We start from the raw sequence: 9239 nt of genomic DNA, 5'->3' as shown, positions 1-9239 counted from the left end.
ATGTTAGCTACGCATCCAAGACGAATAAGCACAACCAATACGAAGAAATCAACATTCATCACACAAATAATTAAGGCAAATTAACTACTGAAATCCATATATAAATCCGCTAGAATCCCACGATAATGATTAGTTCATAATCGAACTTCTCATCATCATGGTTTCGAATGTAAACATGGTACTGAATATGAAAAACAAAGTCAAAGTACGAGAATAAGAGTTAAGAAACAAATCCGAAACGAGCATCCAAAGTTACGCCTACTTCGAAGAATTAGAAAAGTAAAAGCTATGAAATTCGATCTTGATCTTCTCCGTAGCCGTCATGTGCTCCTTAGAATGTTTCTAGGTTCTGTTTTTAGTCCCCCAAGCCTTTCTTGTACTTCCCCAGCGAACGGGCCTTCAAACGGATCACAAACGGTCAAAATGGGACAAAAATCCCACTCAGAGTGTGAGGCGGGGGCCTCACAGCTCAGGCGGGGGCCTCACAATGGCAGAACACTTCTTTGCCCATAACTCTCTCCTCGGGCATCCGATTGCTTCGCCGTTTTTTTCAATGAAAGCTATGATTCTCCTCTTCATCCTCCTTCCAAGAAACCTACACAACACAACACTAAAAAATATCAAAAACATCAAAAGCTTGAGGCCATTTCATCGTTTTAAGTTAAAACGAAGGCTTCCAAGTGGATATGAAATCCACTTATCACACCCCCAAACTTAAACCGATGCTTGTCCTCAAGCATAGACACACACACAAATACTAATAATGAAATGCATAAATGCAACTAAATGCTTACATCTAATCGAATCATGAAGTGTAATCCTCGTTAACATATAACCCTCAAAATATGCAACATTCTCGGCATTCATCTTTTTCACATATTAGCCATGTTCTCTTCCACTAACAAGTGTGAAGTACATCGTGTGTGCTAGCATGCTCTCTAATGAAACAAAACAAAGACCATCAAACTTCAACAGAGTCCTCACTATGAGCCGTTAATCAGAATCAGGTTTAAACACTTCCTTCTAAAGAGTGAACTACAATTTAGGGTCACTGAAAAATTCCTATACCTCTCCTATTTTTTTCTATTTTTTTTCTTTTTCTTGCTAAGTCTAAGGTTGGGATGCTTCTCAGTGTAAGTGAGTCACGACCGCCATTCGACTTCGCTTATTCTATTTATTTTTTAATCAAGTAATTCTCCAGTAATCAAAGGTTGTGAAAGGTCACCAAGAAATTGCTTATTCTAATACATTTGCGCTTAATACCAGCACAAGAACATGGATCGTCCCTTTCACATGGCATTGCATTCTACCCATTGATCTCAAAGGAGTACTTGATAATTTTTATTCTTTTTTTTTAGAAAGGCATATTCATCCCTTAACTCCCCCAAACTTAAGATTTACACACCCTAAGTTCAAAAAGGGAATATTCCAAACTCTACGCCCGACTCAACGCAAGGACTCAAGAAATAAGTTAGTCTAAGTCTTATCTCTAGAGCATAAGTGTAATTACAATTTTCACACAAGCAGTTTCCAAGTAACAAGGCATCACATATGATCAAGACTACTAGCCAAGAAATTATGCACATAAACTCTTCATAGGATATCAACTTGAAAAACAACCTCAAGATTCATGCAAATGCAACTATATGAAACTACTAACACATACTAAACACAAGCATATATATATATATATATATATATATATATATATATATATATATATATATATATATATATATATATATATATAAAACTAACTAATATGCAAACTATATGCGATAATATGCTAACTATATGCAACATGCAACCTATATGAACACACACTACTATTAGTCCTATAATTACCACCCCCAAACTTAAAATATTCAATGTCCTCATTGAAGGTGATAAAAAGGATCGAATGTACTTAGATGGAGTCAGAATGATCACTCGCCTCACCCTCATCGGGTGAAGAGTTAGCGGGAGGATAGACCATGCCAGCACCAAATAAAGGCCACTCAATGTCTACGCCCGTAGCACGAAAAGCAGTCCCTAAAGCCTGTGTCAAATCCTGAGCAAATCGGCTATGCATATCATGCATAGTATCCATACGCCGTGCGAGCCTCCTGTACAGAGAATCACTGAACCCCGAATGCTGAACTGCCCGACGAGAAGGCCCTGTTGTAGCTGGTGGACGGCGCGGAGGTGACTGATGATGTCGACCCCCAAAAAAATATCCCCACCCCCTAGGATGGGGTCTGTCAATACCCTCCTTAGGCAACCTCTCTATAATAGAATGATCAATGGGAGCGCTTGGCAACTGTAGCTGCTCATCCTCGGACCAACGAACTCCCACCGCAGTACATAACTTGGTCACAATAGTCGCATGAGGTATGGCCCCTCTCGTGCTAGTGGACAAAAACTTAACAATATTCTGATGGATTACATATGCAATGTCCACATATTCACCACTCACAATCCCATATAATAATATAGCATTAGCAACAAGTACATCATGTGGATGTCCAGAAGGCATAATATTAGCACAGATAAACAAGTTTGAAGCGCGGCCATACCTGTTCATGGCAGAAGCGGGGAAAGATAGCTTCTCATTAGCGGAAGGATTGGTCTTTCACTCTGTGCCCAAGACACATAGTCCACCGATGATTTCATCCAAATCCATTAAACGCCTTGATTTCTGCACCCAATCATCCTGCGTAGATTCCATCTCAGTACCCCCGACAATCGGCGGATCGCCTCCAATGTGTAATCCACCGTCAAACCCCGAACAACCAAGTACCCGTTTTGACCCGCCCGAGCATTAGCATAGAACTCTCGTACAATGCTCATCGGAATTGGCCCCGGTGCTTCACAAAACGATTCCTAACCTCTTTCTTGAATCATCTCTACCAATTCCCCATCACCCGGTGACGGTAAGAAACCCCTCTCTTTAGCAATTGGCTTTCCCAAAAGCCTAGTAAATTACGCTTGGGCTTCCGGAGATGTGAACTTGTTAACCCCGGAACCACCCATACCCGAAGAATCCGATGATTGTGCTTGAACACTACTACTTTCGGCTCTTCTAGCTCTCTTAGGTGCCATTGAATTGAAAGTATGTGTTGTGGTAGAGAGAGTTTAGAGGTTTGATGAAAAGATGTGGAATTGGGTTGAGTAGTGTAAGTATAGGTGTATGTGTATGTATATAATGGTGGGATTTGGATTTGAGAGGTGGATGTGTATGTATATGTTTGAGAAGATGTAATTTAGGGGCTTGGGGATTTGATTTAGGTTAGAAATAGGTCAAAGGAAGTGGGGGATTTATGATATGGTGCTGGGATGTAGAAGGAATAGGAGGGCAAGCAAAAAATTTTTTTTTTATAAAATCGCACACAGCCCCTGGAGGAGCCACGTAGGCGCGTCGCCCACGGCGCCGGCGCGCCGCTCACGCGGCCGCCTGGCGGTGGCAGTGCGGAAATTTGATTTTTTTTCTTTCTGGCTGGCTACTGGTGTTGTGAGGCCCCTGCCCGGTGTGTGGCGCGGCTGCCCCATTCCACCAGTATGGAAGAACCAAAAAAAAAATTCTAAGTACAAAAAAATTTTTGTTGTTTTTTTTTTCATAAGAAAAAACTCGAAAACGCGTGGGTTGCCCCCACGAAGCGCTTTTTTAACGTCTTTAGCTTGACGTGAAGCCCGAAGAATTACACAATAGCAAGAACGATGCTTACCGACTCACGATTCACCATTCCTCCAAAATAAGGCTTCAACCTTTGTCCATTCCCTTTAAATGATTCATTCGGTGTTGTCTCGAAAATTTCAATCGCTCCATGTGGAAACACCGTTTTAATTGTGAAAGGACCCGACCATCTAGATTTCAACTTCCCCGGAAAGAGTCGGAGACGAGAATTATAAAGTAGAACTTGTTGGCCAATGGAGAACTCCTTTTGCACCAACTTCTTATCATGCCATCTCTTGACTTTTTCCTTGTAAAGTTTGTTGTTCTCGTACGCTTGAAGCCTGAACTCGTCGAGTTCATTTAATTGAAGCATTCGCTTCTCACCAGCAGCTGTCATATCAAAATTCAACTTCTTCAAGGCCCAATATGCTTTATGCTCTAAATCCGCGGGCAAATGACATGCTTTTCCATAAACCAACTGAAAAGGAGACATCCCCAATGGAGTCTTATACGCCATTCGATAGGCCCAAACGGCCTCATCAAGCTTCAACGCCCAATCTTTCCTCGAAGGACTCACAACTTTCTCTAGGATTCGCTTGATTTCATGATTAGATACCTCAGCTTGCCCATTCGTTTGAAAATGATAGGCCGTAGCAACTCTATGTTTGATACCAAACCGTTCCATCAGCGCTGTGAACTTGCGATTGCAAAAGTGTGATCCCTCATCACTGATTATAATGCGAGGAGTACCAAAGCGAGTGAATATGTTCTTCTGAAGAAAACTGATGACTACCGCAGCGGTGTTGGTTGGTAAAGCCTTGACTTCAACCCATTTAGATACGTAATCTACAGCGAGAAGAATGTATAGATTATTGCAAGACGAGATAAAGGGTCCCATGAAGTCTATACCCCACACATCGAAGATTTCAACCTCAAGGAGTACATTGAGGGGCATTTCATCCCTTCGAGAGATATTACCAACCCTTTGACAACGATCGCATTTCAACACAAACTGATGAGCGTCCTTGAAGAGCGTAGGCCAAAAGAAACCTGCCTGCAAAATACGAGCAGCTGTCTTCTGTCCTCCATAATGTCCTCCATAAGTAGAGTCGTGGTAAGCTTGCAAGATTCCTTCAATCTCACTGTATGGAATGCACCTTCGGATAATCTGATCTGAACCTTGTCGAAACAAGAATGGCTCATCCCAACGATACCACTTCGCTTCATGAAGAAACTTTTTCCATTGAGCATAAGACAAATAGGGAGGAATGACATTTCTCACCAAATAGTTAACTATATCAGCGAACCATGGCTCTTCTTCTTGAACCCCAAATAGCTGTTCATCAGGAAAAGACTCGTTAATCAAAGTGGTGTCCTTGGATGCTCGCGCTTGATCTTCCAACCGAGAGAGATGATCAGCCACCTGATTTTCAGTACCTTTCCTATCCTTGATCTCCAACTCGAATTCCTGAAGCAAAAGAACCCATCGAATCAATCGAGGCTTCGAGTCTTTCTTTGATACTAGATACCGAATGGCAGCATGATCGGTGTAAACCAACACCTTCGTCCCAAGCAAATAAGACCTGAATTTCTCAAATCCATAAACAATAGCCAGTAGTTCCTTCTCCGTGGTAGTGTAATTCAGCTGAGCACCATTAAGAGTCTTACTAGCATAGTAAATCACATGAAAGATGTTATTCTTTCTCTGACCAAGCACGGCTCCCACAGCATAGTCACTAGCATCACACATCATCTCGAATGGCTCATTCCAATCAGGTGGAGTAATGACAGGTGCTTTAGTTAATTTCTTCTTGAGAGTTTCGAGTGCAGCCAAACACTCTTCATCAAATTTGAAGGGCACATCCTTCTCTAACAAGTTGCACAAAGGTTTGGTGATTTTAGAGAAATCCTTGATGAATCGTCGATAGAATCCCGCGTGACCAAGAAAACTCCGAATCCCCTTTACTGAGATTGGTGGAGGAAGATTTTCAATTGTCTCCACCTTAGCTTTATCTACCTCAAGACCCTTGTTCGAAACTTTATGCCCAAGAATTATTTCTTCTTGAACCATGAAGTGGCATTTTTCCCAATTAAGAACGAGATTAGTTTCCACACATCTTTTTAGCACCATTGTCAAGTTGCTCAACCATTCATCATACGAAGAACCGAACACAGAAAAGTCATCCATGAACACCTCAACATTGGTACCAATCATCTCTGAGAAAATAGCCATCATGCATCTCTGAAAAGTTGTTGGTGCACCACAAAGTCCAAAAGAAAGACGACGGAAAGCAAATGTGCCAAAAGGGCAAGTGAAAGTGGTCTTCTCCTGATCCTCTGGTGCAATACAAATTTAATTATAGCCTGAATCCCCATCAAGAAGACAATAGTACTCGTGACCGGCCAACCTATCAAGCATCTGATCAATGAAAGGCAACGGAAAGTGATCTTTTCTGGTGGCTTTATTGAGCTTCCGATAATCCATGCATATTCTCCGACCAGTGACTGTTCGCTTCGGAATGAGCTCATTCTTCTCATTAGCTACCACGGTCATGCCTCCTTTCTTAGGCACACATTGAACAGGGCTCACCCAAGAACTATCCGAGATTGGATATATAATGCCAGCATCAAGCCACTTAAGAATCTCCTTTTTTACCACTTCTTTCATGATTGGATTGAGTCTTCTTTGATGTTCAACACTGGGTTTACTACCCTCCTCGATCAGAATTTTATGTTGACAATAAAAAGGGCTGATTCCCTTGATATCTTCAATAGTCCATTCAATGGCTGATTTGAACTCCCTAAGAATTCTCAAAAGCTTTTCTTCCTCGATACCTGAAAGGTTAAATGCAATAATTACAGGTAATGTAGAAGCTTCACGGAGAAAGGCATACCTTAGGTGTTCGGGAAGTTGCTTAAGCTCAAGTTTAGGAGCTTCAACAATAGAGGGTTTCAGTCGTTCATGAGAATCCTTCAATTCCGATAACCCGAGAGATTCAATTGGAGGTTCCATCCTTCTTCTCCAAGGAGAAGCATTCAAGTATTGAAGGTGTTCTTCTTCCTCCTCATCTCCGAATTCTGAGTCACCTGAGAGAACCCTTTCCAAGATGTTAGTTTTCAGCCTGTTGTCAATTTCCGAATGAGTTGAAGCTTCGAGCATATCCACTTTAAAGCATTCCTCCTCATCTGATGGAAGTTTTATGGCATTGAACACGTTGAAAGTGACCATCTGATCTTGAACTCTCATTGTGAGTTCACCCTTCTGAACATCAATCAAAGTCCGCCCTGTCGCAAGGAATGGTCTCCCCAAGATGATGGGAATCTTCTTATCTTCCTCAAAGTCGAGAATGACAAAATCAGCAGGGAAGATTAGCTTATCCACCTTTACCAACACATCTTCGACTATCCCCCTTGGGTATGTAATCGAACGATCAGCCAGTTGCAAAGACATATTAGTAGGTTTCAGCTCCGGAAGACCAAGTTGCATGAAGATAGACAAGGGCATCAGATTGATGCTAGCTCCCAAATCATATAAACACTTGTCGAATGACAATTGCCCAATAGTACACGGGATTGTGAAACTTCCCGGATCTTTCTGCTTCGAGGGCAATTTCTGTTGCAATACAGCACTACACTCCTCGGTCAAAGCCACAGTTTCCAATTCCTCAAGTTTGAGTTTCCGAGATAGAATACCTTTCATGAATCTAGCATAACTCGGCATTTGTTCTAGAACCTCCGCAAAAGGTATGTTGATTTGTAATTTCTTGAAGACCTCTAGAAATTTAGCGAATTGTTTGTCGAGCTTATGCTATTGAAGTCTCTTCGGAAAAGGTGGAGGTGGATATACTTGCTTGACCCCAATATCAGTTTTCGGGCTAGAATTCTCGGCTGAATCCTTGCTTGCTTCCTCGTTGATTTTATTCTTGTCAGCTTCAACAATAGTTTTTCCACTATCAAACTCAGATGAGAGCACAGGTGTTTCAACTTGTTGATCACTCTCTTCCTTGTTTCGCTCTGTTGCTGATTCTTTTTCCTTCGTAACCTTTCCGGAACTCAAGGTGACAGCCTGTACCTGTTCCTTCACTTCCTTCTTACCCGGATTGTCCTCAGTATCACTAGGAAGAGTTCCTTGTGGTCAATTAATCAACGCATTAGTAATTTGCCCAATCTGATTCTCCAAAGTCTTGATTGACACCGATTGGCTTTTAACCATTAGTCTTAATTCTTCCAATTCTAATCTTTCATTGGAAGACTGTCCAGCCACCCCATGATTTTCTTGCTGGAATCCAGGTGGATGGAATTGCTGCCTCGGTGCAAACTGTTGTTGAAAACCAGAAGGGTTAAAAGGTCTAGATCCTTGCTGCTGTTGTGGCATGTAGTTCTGATTATTGCTCCAGCTGAAATTCGGATGATTCCGATTATTGGGATGATAAGTGGTCGGAGCTGGCTGTTGCGACCTCTGAAAGTTGCTCACAAACTGAGCGGATTCGCTCGATATAGCACACTGATCCGAAGAATGTGCTCCAGCACAGACGCTCGCAGACTGAAGGTGGCAGCTGATTTCCTAGATTTGCCAAAGAATCCACCTTCATAGTAAGAGCCTTAAGCTGAGCAGCTATGGCTGAAGTAGCATCAACATCCAGAATCCCCGCTACCTTGCCCTGATGAAGACGCTGAGTAGGATTCTGATATTCATTCGCGGCCATCATCTCGATCAACTCATAAGCCTCATCATAGCTCTTAGCCCATAGAGCTCCACCTGATGCTGCATCGAGCATTGGCCTCGATTGAGGACCTAAGCCATTATAAAAGTAATTTATCACCATCCAATCAGGCATCCCATGATGTGGGCACTTTCGAAGCATCTCCTTGTAGCGTTCCCAAGCTTCACATAAAGTTTCACCAAACAGCTGAGAGAATTGAGTGATAGCATTCCTGATTGCAGCTGTTTTAGCCATAGGGAAGAACTTAGTAAAAAATTTCTGAGCCAGATCCCCCCATGTCGTTATAGATCCGACAGGAAGAGAATGCAACCATCCTTTAGCTTTATCCCTCAGAGAGAATGGGAACAACCTCAATCTGATGGCATCGTCAGTAACACCATTGAACTTGAAAGTGTCGCAGATCTCAATGAAGTCCCGAATATGCGTATTAGGATCCTCAGTCGGAGAACCCCCGAACTGCACTGAGTTCTGCACCATCTGAATAGTGCTCGGTTTGATCTCGAAAATGGTGGCCTGAATTGCTGGCCTGACAATGCTCGACTGAATGTCATTGATTTTAGGCTCAGAGAAAGCCTTAAGAGCCTTAGTATCATTCGCAACTGGTGGTTGATCACCCATTGTAGTATTCACTATTGTTTCTTCCTTAACCAATGCTTCCTTACGAGCCTGAGAACGTGTTCGCATACACGTCACTCAAATACCTGAAACACACACAACGAACTAAAGTGAGAAAAGAATCCAAGTCACTGAACTTTAACGACCACTAATGACAAGCACATAAACTAAAGTAAAACACCGAGTCCCCGGCAGCGGCGCCAAAAACTTGTTCGCACAAAATCATGCAAGCGTACGTGATCACAAGT

At 42.3% G+C, this 9239-nt stretch overlaps 1 non-coding gene across 1 annotated transcript; it reads left to right on the top strand.

Annotated features, from left to right (window-relative positions):
- Positions 1–8488: 8488 nt before the first annotated feature.
- LOC135146932 (small nucleolar RNA R71) lies at positions 8489–8595 on the top strand. Its single transcript, XR_010284025.1, has one exon. It is a non-coding gene; the product is annotated as a small nucleolar RNA R71 (small nucleolar RNA).
- Positions 8596–9239: the final 644 nt, after the last annotated feature.

Source organism: Daucus carota, chromosome 5, assembly GCF_001625215.2.
Source record: "Daucus carota subsp. sativus chromosome 5, DH1 v3.0, whole genome shotgun sequence".
NCBI lineage: Eukaryota > Viridiplantae > Streptophyta > Magnoliopsida > Apiales > Apiaceae > Daucus > Daucus carota.
Note: the sequence above shows the minus strand (reverse complement) of the source record. Positions and strands in the feature narration are given on the sequence as shown.